Source organism: Centrocercus urophasianus, unplaced genomic scaffold, assembly GCF_019232065.1.
Source record: "Centrocercus urophasianus isolate 14NV4802_14NV808 unplaced genomic scaffold, USGS_Curo_1.0 seq_11, whole genome shotgun sequence".
NCBI lineage: Eukaryota > Metazoa > Chordata > Aves > Galliformes > Phasianidae > Centrocercus > Centrocercus urophasianus.
The window spans coordinates 31,475,432-31,492,603 of NW_024884253.1; the positions used below are offsets into that span (position 1 = coordinate 31,475,432).

At 40.8% G+C, this 17,172-nt stretch overlaps 1 protein-coding gene across 3 annotated transcripts in view; it reads right to left on the reverse strand.

Moving 5' to 3' along the window:
• SULF1 (sulfatase 1) overlaps positions 1–16,955 on the reverse strand; it is a 125,686-nt gene extending 108,731 nt beyond the window's left edge. For all 3 annotated transcript variants that reach the window (XM_042809090.1, XM_042809091.1, XM_042809092.1), the window contains exons 1-2: positions 16,809–16,955; positions 15,641–15,768 (exon numbers count right to left, since the gene is read on the reverse strand). The gene's annotated coding sequence lies outside the window, so the exon portion shown is untranslated. The remainder of the gene's footprint in view (positions 1–15,640; positions 15,769–16,808) is intronic.
• Positions 16,956–17,172: the final 217 nt, after the last annotated feature.

Here is a 17,172-nt window from a genome sequence, read left to right on the forward strand (position 1 = left end):
TATATCCCTGAACACACATCCTTTGGTGGGGAACAATGCAGAAGAAAATCACTTGGTGTCATTGTTTTGAATGGTGTGAAATACCATTTTTATAAGTCATGAGCAAAACCCTTAAATTAAATGAAAATAACCTGCATACATTTCTCCTTTCCCAAGATGACACACGAAAATTTATTTTTTCGTGGTTTCAGTGGATATGACTAAAAAATTCAGCAGTGTTTGATCCACGATTTGAGAAACTACGTCAGCCTGAGGCATGAGGCTATTTTGCTACATTGTAGAAATCCACCATCTAAAGGTTCCAATTTGGCTTCAAGTGCTTAGTAAACTAGCTTAAAAATGAATAAAACTGTCACACTTGAAAAGAATAAAGGACACTAGTAAACTAGAAAAAAAGCCTAAAGATTAGGTAATAAAAATGCAATAAAATCAATCAATCAAACAATCTAGTAAAGTATTAATTCAGCTCTGATACAGTAAATCACTTTCATTCAATTTTCAACTATTCCTTCTTGGATTTACCCAGAAAGTTTGCCTAGGTAAGTGTGTCAGTAGAAGCACAGCGGCCTACAGGAAAGCTGAGGAGGGACTCTTCATCTGGGAGCACAGTGAGGGCAAGGGGTAATGGCTCTAGGCTAAAAGGCAGAAGATTTAAATTAGACATAAGGAAGGAATTCTTTTCTTCAGGGGGTGGTGAGGCACTGGCAGAGCTGCCCAGAGAAGCTGTGATGCCCCATCCTTGGTGCTCAAGGCCAGCTGGATGGGGCCCTGGGCAGCCTGAGCTGGTGGCAGCTCTGCCCATGGCAGGAGGTTGGGACTGGATGGTCTTTGAGCTCCCTCCCAACTCAAACCATTCTGTGAGTGTATGATTATTTTCCCATGATAACTATTCCAATAGAATTAATCAGTAAGGAAAATGGAAGAAAATATTATGGATCTTAGAATGAGCAAAAGCTGGCAGAATGTGCTTGAAATAGATTGAATCTGACAGGCACCTATTCCTCCAAAACAATTTTTATTCAAACTGTTATAACTCCCCAAGTTGTAAGGTATACCTATGTGTTCAACAGTGTATCTATCTCAGTTTAGGTATTTGGGAGATTCTGGCAGGCCCAACATAGACCTAAATTGTTAACTGGTACTGAAAATACATGAAGTAGGAGGTCAAACAGGAAATTTCTTTAGATGACTTGATGTGGGTTAATGAGCCCCAAATGATGTATGTGCTTTCTTGGATGATAAAACAAGAACATCTCCTTTTGCCTCACTGTTTCAGCATATTTGTTTTTTCAGCAGTCCAATAAAACCTATTGTTAGCAAGAAACACAAACTATACACAAGGTTGCTCCAGACAGAAAAATAACTCGGAGGTTTCATAAAGCAGGCTTTTCCTATATTTCAGCACTTAACATAACAAAAGTTACTGTGACTAGAAACCTGACTACTTCTTATCATCTTCTGAACATAAATAACAACGTCACTACATTCAGTGAATCAAAAAGCAAGATGACCTTAACTGAAATATTTAAGGAGCAATTTAGGGAAGCGAAAGAAGCGAAGGCAAAGAAGGCGGCAAGGAATGCATTTGCTGGCAACTGCTTTCCTGATTTTGAAAAAGAAAGAAAGAAAATTAATAGGTAATTAATCTTTCGTGTTATCTTGGTAGTGTTTTTTTTTTTGTTTGTTTGTTTTTCTAAAATAAGAAACATGGAACTCATTGCATACACACAGCTAAGCTCTGCCTTCTGTTAAGGGCTGCAGTACCACGAAAGCCTGGAGCAGAGCTGTTGCGCTTTTATTTTTTTCCTTCTTCTTTTTTCCTTCTAACGGATTGAAACGTGACCAAAGAGCAGCATGAGTGTAAACTAAAAGGATAATTTTCACATAACAACCCTCCCAGTGCTTTGGGGATAACACACACATACAAACACATTTGCTTGCATCTGATTCAAGATGTGAAAAAGAAATAAGGCAAATTTATGAGAAATTTTTCTGAAATTGAAAACACACTTAAAAACTCTCCTATGTAATTGTTTTGTTTAGACTAATTAAGACTTCTGCTTTATGTTACCACAAAAGACACTGAACATTTGCAACACATTTACTGAGGTTAAAAGAATTATGGGATGAATTTGTATCTATTACACCATTATCTTTAAGCAACAGTATTTTAGTAATCAGTTGGAATTGTTTTTGCAGTCAAAGAGGTGAATTGTCAGTCCACACATTTTTTACATCCTCAATTCAGAATACTAAAAAATACTGTTTCTCAGTAAAAAATATTGAAATATTATATTACTATAATTGCATAGCTGGATTAAATAACAGCAGCAGGAAACGTACTTACTTATGGATCAGCTGAATCCTACAGCTTGCACAGTTTCTCTCATTCTGCGTAATGTGTTAGATTGTCCTTACCATAAATTGAAAGAAAATATGTTCAAAAGAGTGAAAACTAAGTTTAGTACTCCAACACTGGGTACACAGGGATTTGCTTCCGTTGTCACAACCCCTCCACACCCCCTTCCCGACTCAGAGAGAACAAACATTCAATTCCCTTATTAAAAACATGATGGTGGAACTAGCTCTTACTAACACAATATTTTTCCATGTCCTACTCACAAAGTATAAATTACATTAGAGTCAAGCTTTAACTACGTTAAGTCTTCTTTTCTGAGGAGAGGTTTTTCAATATACATCTAGATTTTTAGCAATCTGAAGGAATATGAAAGTTCATGGTTAAAAAAGATACTTTAGATCCTAAAAAAAATCCTTGGGTCTAGTTTCTTTCATTCACATTTTGTATTATACATTGTTAACTTTTGCTGAAACATAAAGGCTGGAAAATGGCAATCGGCACTCTTCCCTTAATATTACATTATGGAGAACAGCATGATATGATGATACCAGTAGAGCTCAAGGCTCTGGTACATGACTTTTGGCAATTCATACTCCATTAATTTAAGAAGTTAGCTCTTCCAGCTGTTTCATAGTCCAATCTCTGGCCAATCTGCTAGGCCCTCTAGCAGAGAAAGCAGAGTGGGAGGTCTGTTCCAATGGCAGAGCTCCCCAGTGTTTTTTTTTTGTTTGTAGCCTAACATATTGACAACCCTTTAAATATGGCTACTCTGATTTACATCAACATGCAGAACTATGGATTGGTTTGATTGAGGAGTTCCCATGGAGCACATTCAGATTTATTTGCAATGGGACCTCTAATCTCCAGGAGATTAATGGGGCAACAGCTGGGAGGGGTGTTTTTGAAACTTCCTGTAGGCATCAGAGGTGATGGATCAGTGCAAAATGAGGATCTGTGTCAAGCCTCCAAGTTGCAAATGAGGAATCTAAGACTGAGTTTCAGAGCCATCTAGCCTCATCAGCAAAAGGCCTAAGGTAGCTAGCAAGAAGGAAACCTGCCTTCTCAAACCTTGGGTGCCAAAATCATCCTGCTGAGGAATAGACAACTCATTCTCTTGAGGAAGTCCTAGGAGATGCCCAATTATTATCTGGCCAAAGTTCTTTGGTTGAAGATATCCTCCATTTTAGGGATGTCATTTCTGTTCTAGGGCAGTGCCTTAACAACACAGCTGCAAAGGTGAGTACAAGATGATGAACGAGTGAACAAAAGTGAATCAAAATTGAATCTGGTAACTCAATTCAGTGAAATAGCCAAAAACAACAAGAGTGTTACCAGGTTTTAAGAAGTAAGTGTTTTGAAGTTCAGGTGACTTTGAATATTTACAACGCTCAACCTTATACAAGTGTCAGAATCAAGTTTTCCCTTTTGCTCCAGGCCTTCAAAAACCCATGAAAGTTCCTTTCCCCGTAGTCCCTCGCACTGTGAAACTTTGGCAAACATCACTCAGATCTGGACTGAGCATCAGGAAACATGTATTCCACTCTAAATATTCAAGAACTAACTGAAGGGTGCAGGTGGTCACCTCACATGCATATTGCATGAGTCAGCAGTCGATCTCACAAGTCAAATAACCTTCTCACTAAAAAAGCAATTCAAATACTTTGTTCCAAAACTATGACAGGAGAAATTAAAATCATATTTCCCAAAATACTTCCATAGGTTGATAGAAGTGATATATCACTAGATGAATGCTTGGCACTGAACAAAGTTAATGTTCAGTGTCACTCATGAAGTTCTTCAGCTCGGGCAGAAAGGAGTTTTCTAAGAGGGTACATATGAGCAAACTATGGTAGAAACCCCAGACTGATTGGGTAAAGAAATTACCTGGAATAATCACTGAACTAGGGTTGCCATGGGTTTTGTAGGTTTCAAGTTCATAAATTACAGCTACTTAGCACTTTATCTTGCAACAAACAATTTAAAAATAGCTGTATAAGGACAATACATGTATCAATATGGTAAGTGCATTGAACTAAAATTGGATTTTATTTAATTAGCAGTTCTAGAGCTACAGAGGCACATAGCAGCCACCACTACTGAAAATCGACAATGAAGTTGTGGGAGTCGCTTCAAGATGATGAGAAAAGACAGCATTGCCAGTGCTGCCAAAGAGCAGTAAAGAATTCAGAGGGAACAATACTACTGATGAGAAGAGATACAAAATCCTAAAGGTTTATTTTCAGGGCTCCAGTCCATGGTCTGTAGTCATTTGAAACTGATTTACTTCAGGAATCACAAGGTTCAGTTAAAATTTTCTCAAACTTCCATGAAGGACAGTAACAATCCAAATCTGAAAATTAAGCCTACACTCAAAAATCCTTCGTGATTTTAGCTTACACCTATTAAAGAGTAGTTTTCAGCACGGTTAGTTGGGATACACAGAAGAACCCCATTGATTTGGAAGTAGATTTTTTGAAAGAGATCTTCTTATAGGTGTCTCCTGCAACAGACTTAGGGTGGCCAATAACAGGAAGAGGACCATCCCTTATGAATATATTTTGGAAAAATATTTGTCCTGCAGCTCCCTATGACTGAAAGAAGTATTGAAATGTGAGTTAGGAACAACTACATATAAAGGGACAAATTACTAACTGGAAGGTAGAGTTACTTTCACAAATGGCTTTTTGTAAATATCCAGTCTACTCAGAGCCACTGAGAACCTAACCTTAAAACAAAAATCAAAAATAAAATTCAATCCAAAGCACAATAATGAAAAAGACAGCCTGAATGCACCAAGTGTTTGAGCAAAACAAGCAATCATCTTTAAAGGAAAAGGAGGTATAAAAACTGTTAAGGTATTCGAGGATGACACCAAATGAGGGGATGCAGTGGATCTCATCGAGAGGGCTATCATTTGGAACTAGGCAGGAGGGAGCAATGGGCCAGCAGAAACATGATAGAAAGTAAATTACAGTTGTTGGAGCAATAGCTGAGAGTATCTTTTCTTCACAGGAATTATGGCTTTCCTTTTCTTGACAGAGAGCTAAGGAATAAACTTGAACACCTCTATTCGGATTATTGATGGGAGAACATAGGGCTACTATTGTGATTGCATTCTAGGAGGGAAAAAGTGGCATTATTAAATTGAGAATTAAACGAAAATAAAATTTGAGGTTAAAGAATGGCTTTCACTTCCTGCATTACAAGTCAGCTCTTACCACTGTCTCTGCATGTTGTGATGTCAAGCAAAATTTGCTGTGGCATAACAAATGAAGACATCTGAAACTAAAATAATTTGCAATAGGTACTACTAGCACTGAGGGCAAGAGAGAGATTTAGACCTCACTCTTTCCCTCTCAAGAGTCAGACAACTGAAGAACACAACAAGCTTTCCATTAAAGGCAGCAGCACCCTGAGGACATCGATCCTCTGAAGCTCTTTTACAGGCACACTGCCAGAGGATTTTGAAGCAAGCGGGACAGGCAAATAGCATCCTCAGTAGTTGAAAGCAATCTGTCTCACCCCATGTATGTTAGAGCAGGCACAAAAGGTGCCCTGATACAGATGGAAAATGTAGCAACATTTCTAGGTTTTTACAGAAGCAATGAAATCTACGTTCATACAGTGCAAATGTAAGAATTCTTTACATCTGTTCTTAATACCAATAAGGAAAATGCTTGCAAGGAACCCATTAACCAAACTGAGCTTTGTTGCTGAGATTTGTTCAGTGCTAGCAACAGAACTGGCAAAATCATCACTAGCAAAATAGAACTAGAGACATGAGAGATGAAGGCTTGATACTTCATCATCATTGCCATGAGCTATTCACTTCAGTTTAACAGTTTTGATTCAGGAAAACTGAATGTCCATAGCAGAGAATTTAAACCTGAACTGTGGAAAGTCTTTCTGCTTAAGCTAGAAAGGCTGCAGACAAAATTTTTTGCACTTAACCTTCACCAAGGAAAAGATCTAAAATGTAAAATATTAAGCTCACATTCTTTCAGCTTTAATTCATTAAAACTATTCCACATTTTCATTTAAAACAGTTCCCTGACAGCAATGAGCATAAGGACTTTAAGTAGGAGAAACAAAAATAAGAGAATAAATGGAAAACAGTGTATGTACTGTATACAAAATGAATACAAATATGAAGGATGCATGAGAAACAGCAGAAGTAATACCTCCAGCCTTTGCAAATCACATAATGTGTGTGCCCAAGGCAATCTTCCATCCCACGTACTGTAAGCTGAACAGTTCCCAGAGTGTATATGGCTTTAGCCATAGTAGATGTTTATTTTACATGAGGTTTCTAAGGAAGAAGGAATTTTCTTCCAGCACTACAAAAAAGTAGGACTGAAATCAAGGTAGTTAGCTGTAGCTCCAAATTACCGATAAAATAGACTAGTTCCTCTTTAAAACTATCAGCTACCCACATCCATTACAGCAGCTAAAAGGTAGGTACTGCACGGTAAGATCTAGTACATGGTAAATGCCTTGAAGTGCTTGATTATGCAACACTTGTACTCAGGATATCTTCTGAAAGAAGAGATAGGTATACCTTGAGTCAATAGATCCAGTGTGCAAGAAGCACTGACAAACTACCAAGGGGAGAGTATGGGTTTTCCTTCCATCCTCTACTTGACAAATGGGATTAATATTCCCTGGAGGATCTACCAGCCATGATTCAAATTCCAACTTTGTCTATTTTAGAAGTTGCCTATCCATACAGACTCATTGGAGATGCTTGTATCTGTAGGCTCAGAATGGCAATTTTTGCCCACTTGCAATTTTATCCTCTCCTGTAGAGTAACATAGCTCCTATAAAGTGTAGATGCCAAAGATTCATGATAAAGCAGGGCAAAATCTTCTTCAAACAATGAGGGGCCCACGCAGAGCTTTGAAGATAAGGGCAGAGACAAGGGCTCCTCATTTCATGCCAGATGTGACTCAGCAACGTGTCTGGAAGACTGAGGTGAGGCATCCTTGGTGATGTGCACTGCCTAGTGTTATGCTCTCATCCAAACTAACTGCAAGAGCTTTTTTGAAGATGAGTTGTTTGACAGCAAGGTATGACTTCAAAAACACCCGGACCCATAAATACCCAGACGCATTACTGAGATCAATTCCAAACTGAAAAGCCCAGCACATTCTTCTGTTGCAGGCTAGGGAAGTGGCAGTTCTGGCAGCTGTAGGTGGCTGAATACTAAAAAACCCCAGTGAATAGCTCACAGCTACTAGATTCAACACACTGGTGCTCCACATATTCGTGTTTCTTTTCTGCTGTCGTGGTAGCTCTGGTGTTCAGTTAAGGCTGTGGTGTAGAGCAGTATCAGTGCAATAAATGTAGAACATGTTGCTCGGTATCTGAACTGTCTCTGAAGGCCAAATATTCCCGTGGCAAATTAAAGGGCTGCTCTGCACTGTACTTTGCACCAGAACCCCTGAACCGTGTACATGCACTTCCACTAGCAATCAGCAGGAGAGGAGAGAAGTAGACAGTTCTCAGCAGAAGCATTACTCATCCTGGAGTTGCTGGTGCAGAGAATGTAGAAAACAGCTATACCAGGGCACAAGGGAGAAGCAGCACCAAGTCAGCAGTGTGGTTCACTCCTGGGTACGATCACAGAATCAGTCAGCACACGGGGATGTGTTCAGGCTCCTCAGCATGTGATTACCTCCAACAACTCCATAGGTTTCTGATACTAATCAAAGATTCTTTTATGTCACACAAAAGGAGAACTACACAAAGCACACACGGTCTTCTCATGATGCCCATGCTGCACAGCTGCCAGAATGGTGGTGAATTCTCCAGACTTAAATACGTGCCCCTAACAAATTGTCAAAATGAACAATCTCATGATTTGGTTGTACAACACCCAAGACAGCATGGACTTCAGTTCTAGCTAACCAGGCCCTCCTTTTATCTAGCTTTTCCAGTCCACCCTGGCAACACTAAAAAGGATTCACAGGATTTGACAGACAACTTTTTATATGGAAAGTACCCACAGTATCCTGTAACAGGGACCTGTTTGTTGAAATACGGTTATACTACATTCACAAATTGCTGAGGTGCAAGAAGCCTTGAATTTGAGGAAAAGAAAAATTTGCAGAACAAGCTAGTGATGGGGAAAATAGGTTTTGAACTGCATAAGATGCAGGAGAACTAAAAGGGGATGTTTCTGTTCCAGCACCTCTGTGATGGCACATCCTTCTATATTTGTTATTCTTCTAAGGAGCACCGCAATCCCTGACTATACATCCTTCATCCTCTCTTCATTTTACCATTCCCCACTTCAGAGAGCTCATGTTTTAGAGGAATTCTCCATACCAAGAAGATCAAGAAACTAACTCAGCTACCTTTTGCTCTTAGGAATAGAGTTTGCAGAGCAGCAGAGTATGGGAAGTCTTGCTCTATGAGCCTATATGCCAGCAATAGATTGAAGTTTACAGTGAGATAAGAAATGCTGACCTTCTACAGATACAGAGATAAAAGAAACTACTGGAATGCCTGGAAGATAAACTTGGGTTAGCTTCAGAACATTTTTATTGGTCTAACTATGGTAACGGTCTCCCTAAATCCTACACAACTGTGGCCAAACAGATAATGTTGCAGTCTCAGTTCATAAATTGGCTCTAGATGTAGAATAGATTACAACAATCCAAGGTAAATTCATGTGTTTTATTAGGGATACATTCACAAATTCAGATGTTACAGCTTTTATTCACTAAAATAGTGAGGAATGACACCAGGGGAATTTTTGCTAAAAATGACTGAGTAGCTTGACTTAATGCACACTTTCTTATCGCTAGCAAGTTACCAAAACCCAAATACTACTCTAAAATCTGCTATCATTAGTATTTCTGCAGTCCTTGGAAAAAGCACAAGTTAAAAGGTATCCTGTGTTGATTATTTACAGCATATTCTGTTTATTATTGTGCTACTGTTCTTTAATTTTTGACTAGCATGCCTTAAAGCAGCCAAGTCAGTGGGTGGTAACCCTCAAAAGAGTAAGCATAACTACATCCAGTAATATGGATACAGGGCCTTTTAAGATTTTCATTGTCTTTCTTCTACTTTTTGTCCCACATTAGGCAAAGATATAAGACCTGTAAGACCATCTGCTATTCCTCACGATACCTTTAGTGCTTGCAGGCCCTCTGATCCTCCTCAACTTCATCAACCCCACAGTCTTTGGTCATTCCTTTAACAATAGTGGGCAATTTTTAAAACATTTTTCTGCAACTTTAATGATTTATAAAGTAAAGGCTGTGCATTTTTGTTGTCAACATAGCCCAGTACAGAAGCTGATGACACCCTGGATAAGTTCTGAGTTCCATTTCTAGGGCTAGTAGAATCATAGAATCATTTGAGTTGGAAGAAACTTTTAAAGGCCATCCAGTCCAACTTTCCTGCAATGAACAGGGGTATTTAGAGTTACAGCACACTGCTCAATGCCCCGTCCAGACCTTGAAGGTCTCCAGGGATGGGGCATGCACCACATCTCCAGGCAACCTGCTTCAGGGCCTCACTCTTATTATAAAGATCTTCTTCCTCATATCCAGTCTGAATCTCCTCTCTTCTAGTTTGAAATCACTTCCCCTTGTCCTGTGACAACAGACTCTGCTAAGGAATACTCAATACCATTTATCTAAATTGAGTGTCATAGTTTCTTCAAGTGATTCACAGTTCCTGCTGTTCAAATGAGAGACCTGCTTCATGCTTTCTTCTGCAGAAAGTGTATGAGACACCCTGAAGTGATACTTTAGGAATTATATCACGGCTGTTCAAACACAGACAACATTTATCCATATCATCACTGATCTGTGGATCAACCAAGTAACTCAAGGTGATATCAAGTCCCTCCAGCTTAACTCCTAAGCAATCCTGGTAAAAATAAGTGGGGAAGCTCCATTCCCTCCATATACAATGAAAGAAGCAAGTGTCTTCGAAGGTTTCTAAAAGGAAATCCTGTCAACCTAACTGAAATGCCTGAAGGCCTTCAGAGGGACTCTACTCACTGATTAGAGAGAGTGCCTGCCTTTAGGTGGCTGCTTTGTAAGTATTTAACATTCAGAAGCACCTCAAATGCCCTAGCCATGCACACTGGATTCCACCTTCAGCATCTCATTAAAGCAGTACCTAGGCAAGCGTTTGCATTTATTTACCCTTTTATCCCCATACTTTGTATTAATTTCTCTCAAAGATTAGTCGTCTATTTAAAATGTCAAAAAAAAAAACAAGCAGGTCTTTCTATCTTCTGAGTAACTCCGCAACAATTTTCTCCAAAATGCTTTCATTAGAAGCATGTACATCAAACCTTGTGCACATCACCATGCTGGCACGTGTCTGTTACTAGGCATTCTGCCACAGTCGGATGCAGTGTCCCAGTACACAGAGTGAGAGTCACCAGGTATGGTCTCATACCCCTCAAGTGGTGGCCATGTTTCTGCCCTTCACCCCAAGCCACCAGCTTCTGCTTGGATGCTGAGCTGTCTGCCTGCTTGCTGAGCTGAATCAGCTCACCAAACCAGCAGCAAACGCAGCTTCCCAATGATTCAGTGAGCTCATGGGGTGGTGAGTCAGGTGCCAGACCTGGCACAAGGGAGGAGAAGGGAACGCACACCTGCAGGCAGAGGATGGGAGAATTGAGGATGACTTTCTCCAGGGCAACAAGCGTAGACAAGGAGCCTCGCCCTCTGCTGTGATAAAACCTCTGTACCAAATGGGAATTATCAGACAAATGATCAGAAATACCAAGGGGAATTTGATTACAGCAAACCTCAGGTAATTTTTATAGCCACCATGCATAATGAACACAAACCCACTTTGTTCACATAGCAAGATTTGGGATTCCCGTTAGTTTTCTCTGCTTTTCTGGAGCTGTGTGCACGTCAGCTTCCTCAGCAAATACAGGGATTAAATTTAAAAACCAGAACGGAGAGATGTGAACTTCTCAAGCAAGATCTTAACCCTAACACTTGATGCTTTACAAAGGAGGCTAAATATCACGAGGCTACTGATAAAAGTCAGGGGACTCAGCAGTTCTGCAGACATTTATGGGCTTGGTAACACATTTTTCTCTTCGTAAGTGAAAACAGACAAAACAGTGCACACGCTAAAATAATGAACATCTTGGCGCATTGCAATTACAATACTGGAACAGACCACTGTTCTGTTTTTATGGATGCTTTTCAGAAAAACAATCCCTCTTTTCAGCTCCCTGTTACATTTATTCTCCAGAATTCTTGTGCCAAAGGTTTCCCCATTTTCTCTGTGGGTTTTCCAACAGACTTCACCTCCTGGGGAGCACCACAAAAATACAGCTGCTGTGGAACAGCATCTCTCCTTGGTAGGATGCAGTAGAGTCACATCAGAGAGATGGCAACATGGAATGCCATAATTATTCTCAGACAACATCAGGAGAGATTATTTTTTTTTAAACCAAACATAAAATGATTGATTTTCAGTGTTTTGCTTTCATTTAGAATCTCCGTGAATTATTCTGTGGAAAATCTAGCACTGCTCTACTAAACAGCATAGAACCACATCTAGCAATCTTCCAGCATAAGCAATGGTATTACCACACCATCTGTGATAAATGTGGTGGAAAAAAAAGAACAGTTTCAAGTTTCACCTGTACTACCATCTCTATAGGGAAAAATAACAATTACAAGATAACATGGAGTCAATTTTTTGCTATAAAATAATTCAAAGCAAAATGTTAAGAACATAGTAAAGAACTCCTGTCTAAAGAGCTCATCTATATTACTGAAATGTTTTACTAGAATCAAATTGCCAGTGATGGCTAAAGCCAGGAAGGCTCAGAGCTCCAACACTGATAGAGCAATCACAGCAAGAAAGACTTCACCAGAGGTTTTAAACAGTTTCTGAAAGGGGAAATTGAAGTTCTGGGAAATAACTGATATCAAAACAGCTGTGTGGTCTGCACAAACCAAGAGGTGAATTGAATACTACCTTTTTTCAGAAAATAAAGGTCATACAACACCAAAAATTAAAACAGAATTCATCTTACCAGGGAAAGATCTTAGAGAGGCTCTCAAAAGGATTATACTGACATACCTAAAACATGTTAAAATGATTCTGCTGCAAGATAAAAGCTGTTTGGTTTGGCAATTCAGATGTTACTGTACTGCAATCTGAGGTAATACTGGTGGAGGCATTAGGAGTTGTTCCATTTTAGGTATCCTACAAGCATCCAACAGAATCTACTGTGCACTGCTTGGCAAGACCAAGCAGAGTGACTGATCATATGGAAACAGAGAAGGTAGGGAAAGCCTAAATAAGAATGTGTTGCAGCAAAAAAAGTGGGGGGAAAAAAAAAAAAAAAAAAAAAAAAAAAAAAAAGTTGTTGGGGAAGCAAATAACAGGTTGCTGTCCAGATGTGAAAGCAGAGAATGATGGTTTAGGACTTGTTTAAGGAAGAAACAAGGTGACTTGCTGCCACTGCAGGAGCACAACAAAAGATGGGTGTCATCTCCCATCTCCTGCTGCGTTTCATACTTGTAGCTGTGAAGATCCACAGGTAACCACATCGCAGACAGTGTGACTCAATGGAATACTCACCATGTACATCCACCCCCAATACCCAACTCTGTAGCTCTGTGTTTGAGGTACTGAGAAAATATAACATGGGAGAAGCGGCTGCGGGGTGACATGCACATCACGTAGCTCTGTGTGAGCTGCACCATTCAATGCCTTTAATCTCACATCCTCAAAGCCTCCTCAGATAGTAGTTAAAATTTAAACAGGCCTTCTTAAAACATACTCGTGATCCCATTATCGGGATCGTGGATGGGATTACAATGAGGGTGGCAATGGTGGAAAATTTGTTAGGAGTGGTCTCGTATCACCAGCAGGAGTGGCCACTAATTGGATTCTGTCTGTGTCACTACAGAGCTGTCACGGGACCCCCTTCTCTGTTGAAGGCTGCAGCTCTCAGGGCACTCAGAAAGGCGTTTTCTCAATTGTTATCACATCAGTCTGCCTACCCACTCAAACACAAATCTCCAAAGCCCTTTCTAAAGTGGAGGAAATCATGGAGGCCAGTGCTCTCATCACACCCAGACCAATGTCTGGCCTTCCCAGATGAGAGCGAGCCTGCTGTTACGCAGCACTCAAACTGCACGAACCAACACCTAACACCAAATGAGGCATGTAAGTTAAACAAAGCTAGATAATCAACTGCAAACCACCAAATAGGCTGCAACAAAGTGACCTCGGCAGAACAGAATTTGGAAATCTTTCAAAATAATTTTTTCCATCTCTATTTAACATCCACCGAGTGGGGTGGGCTTTTCTAATGTCTTCCACATTTGAAAATGCTGTCCCTCACATCACAACATTTTAAACTGTTTTTATCAGTTCCAATTACCATCATTTTCATGCTGATCCTTGCCATCTCTGGGACACTTCAGGCTCCCTACAAGCATTTTTCCCTAACAACCTCTCATCTAGCCTACTTTCTGAAGATGTACTTACATGCCATTTGGAAACTTACCTTTTTTTTTTTAGGGTTATATTACACCAATCATAATTATTTTTTTTTTCTCTGAAACTGAGACAAATTCAGCGAAAAGCCAAAAAGCCATGCCAAGCAGGAGAAACTTGTGCAATATGACGGAACAAGCTCACCCACCTTGATTATAACGTGATAAGAAGAGGAAGCTCCTGACAAGCAATAAACTGACACATAATTAAGACAATTCAGAGCAGAACACACTCGGACTGGAAAACGTTCTCTTGAGCTCTGTCTCACTGGTTGGAGCAGTGGGGAAAAAAAAAACTATGAAGACTATCAATACCAATCCGGTCACCAGTACCCACAGCAGGGGACTGGAGCCCCATGAGCTTTAAGGTCCCCCCAGCCTCAGCCATTCTATGATGCTGTGATTCCAGTATCTAGGAGTGGAGGGGATACATGGGGGAAAAACAAACCCACCACATTTTGTGCATTGCAGATTCCCTCACATCACAAACGCAGTTGATAGTACAGACATGCCTGGTATGTTCAGCATTCCCTATCAAACAGAGATGAATTAGCCGCAACAAGAACATCTTACAGCTTTCATACAGTGGCTTATGGATTTTTTTGTTCCCCTGGAATTTCTAACCTTGAGCGTATCACGGATGTCCTAAAGTCGCACCGGTCTCAGATCTCTCCCTCAGATTACTTTTATCTCACTGTGAGGAACATCTCTGAGAGTTCTGAACACTTTTACAGCTGCTGGGATGCTAATGGGAACTTCATGTGTGTACCCAGCACAAGTGCTCTTAGGGAAGAAAAAAAAAAAAGCCAATGTCAAAGGCAGGTATGTAGAAGTCACCATAAATATGTCTTTGAATGTTTACCATCTGGAACAGTAGATTACATTTTGACAAGAAGCTGGACTGCCCTGTGGGCATTGTCTTTTAAACAGCCCCATCATTATAAAGGAAGGAAAAACATGATTTGCTGTTCCTAGTTCTCGGCAGGATTTTCTGGCAGTGCTAGAGAAACTTCATTGTTGTTTTTTTTTTTCTTATTGAAGCAATTACATGATGGGCACGTGCAGTTAGAGACTCAGTTTCTGGAAAAAATATGTTTTCTTATAGATGATGTGATCTATGGCCTGATGGTGCCCACAGAGAGGGCTGTGACAGCACAGGCTGAACATCTCACAGCACTGCAGTGCTCACCTTATTCTGCTTGGATGGCTGAAGCACTGCGTGCTGAAGCTGGCTTATAGGCTTCTCACAGACAGGCTGGGAAGAGGGAAAAGGAGAAATTCAATGCACATGGCATAAAAGGCTTTAATGCAGAGTCACAGAGAGGGGGCTTGGTTGGTTGTTTTTTTTTGTGGGTTTTTTTTTTTTTTTTTTTTTGGAAGCTTGTAAAGTTTCCATCACTTTTTCCAGTGATAAAGACTGAGAAAAAAGTCAAAACTGTGAAGTTTTTTCCACATAAGTATTGATCTAGTCATGCTGCCTCATTAAGGATTTACCTTATTGTTTGGAACTGCTGTGGTGCCTTTTGTGGCTACTCACTTACCAAAGAGTGTATCTCACTATACAGGCTAACACCAGTCTGTAAGGGGGCCAAAGAGAAAAAGTTGGTTTGAGACAAAACTCCATGTGCAACTTGAAACACGGTTTTATGGGCATCACTACACAACCAAATGCCAAAATCCCAAAGCACCAGCTATAAATCCCCTTGCTCAGCCTAGTACACAGATCTCATTTCAGCACACATTATATACAGCATTATTTACAGAAAATCTCACCTGTAAGTGGTGAGGAGAGTGTGAGATTTCCTTCACAAGTAGGAGGCCAGTAACTCATAGGCACACAGGTATGTGCGAGACAGTGTGAAGATCTGTTATAGCGCGAAGAAACAAATCAGGTTGTTGCTCTGCACAGGAAGACATAGACACAGTACATTATTTATCTTAAAAGGCAAAAAGCTCATTCTCTAGTAATTCAGAGTAATGCAACGAGACCATTCTAACTCTAAAAGTTGACATAGTCCAGGGATAGCATTTCTGACTTCTCACCTCAGTTGCTGGGCTTCCCCCATGCAGACATCAATGAATTTAGCAGTTAATTTCAATAAAAATGATAGCAGAGTGCTTCCCTAACTAAATTCCTATTGCATTTCTCCCCCTATCCCTTCTCAAACATCATTTTTTCCCCCTTACATTTAATTAACACTTCAGGTCTCTTGTTCAGAATCCATACAGTGAGACTTTAATGATCCATTCTAGGGATGCTACTTAGTTTGCAATGACTTGTAAAACTTCCACAGACAGATCTGCAAATGAATTACATCCATCTGCTCTGCTGCAGCATTACCCTGTGAGCTGCCTTCTCCTTACTTTCCCGATTTTCTTCCGACTTTAAGCCCATGTGTAAACCAAACCGACCAGTAGAAACCCCCGCCAGCTCTCTATAAAGGACTCCTCAAACTTTACAGACATCTCAAATGCACTTTCCAAACACTGCCTCGCAGCTGAGCCTCAGACGGGCTGCTGCCCTGCTCGAACATCTCCAAGCCGAACAAACCCTCGGTTGCGATCCAGCCCCCCCCTCCACTCCCCCCACCGCCCGACCACGCAGCACCGGAGGTCCGCACGTGTGTGCGGGAGGGGCAAAGCTCCAGGAGAGCTTTCACAACGCGCACCTTCCGCAGCGGGACCCGGGCGCGAGCTCTGCGGGCAGCGAGCATCGGGGCTGTGCGAGCTACTATCTGTCAGCCGCACAACAGCAGCACTGAGAAAGCAGCACAACTGGCTTTGACAAGTGTACCGTGCTAGCATTCCTCCGAGGGAAGGAGAAAGGAAAAGAGAGAGGGGAAAAAAAGAAAAAAAGGAAAAAAAAAAAAAAGCCAAAAAAAAAAGAAAAAAAAAAAAAAAGAAAAGAAAAGAAAAAAGCAGGAGGTGCGTTTTACTTTACCTGAATAAAGTGTGGGGTTTTTATTTTCCCCTCTGAGCTGCTGGAGAGGATTCCTCTCTCTTCTCCCCCAAAGCTAGGTGGTTCTTCTTTTGCTCGCAGCTCCCACTTGGGGAAGACCACACAGCTCCAGCCGGGCTGCCTCTCTGCCCTAATCCCCACTCGAGTGTGATGACACACACTAACCCCAACCATCTGTTGAAACACGTCCTCAAGCACTCAGCACAGTGGTGTGTCAAGGCGGGCTGCCCAATCCGATCGCTGGGGCTGGGTGGCTCTTAAGGAGCTGGAGGCAGAGACAAGGGCTGAAACTATAGGGCTGAGAACTCTTTAGCGAAGTAACCTGAGATTTGGAGAAAGGGCTGCT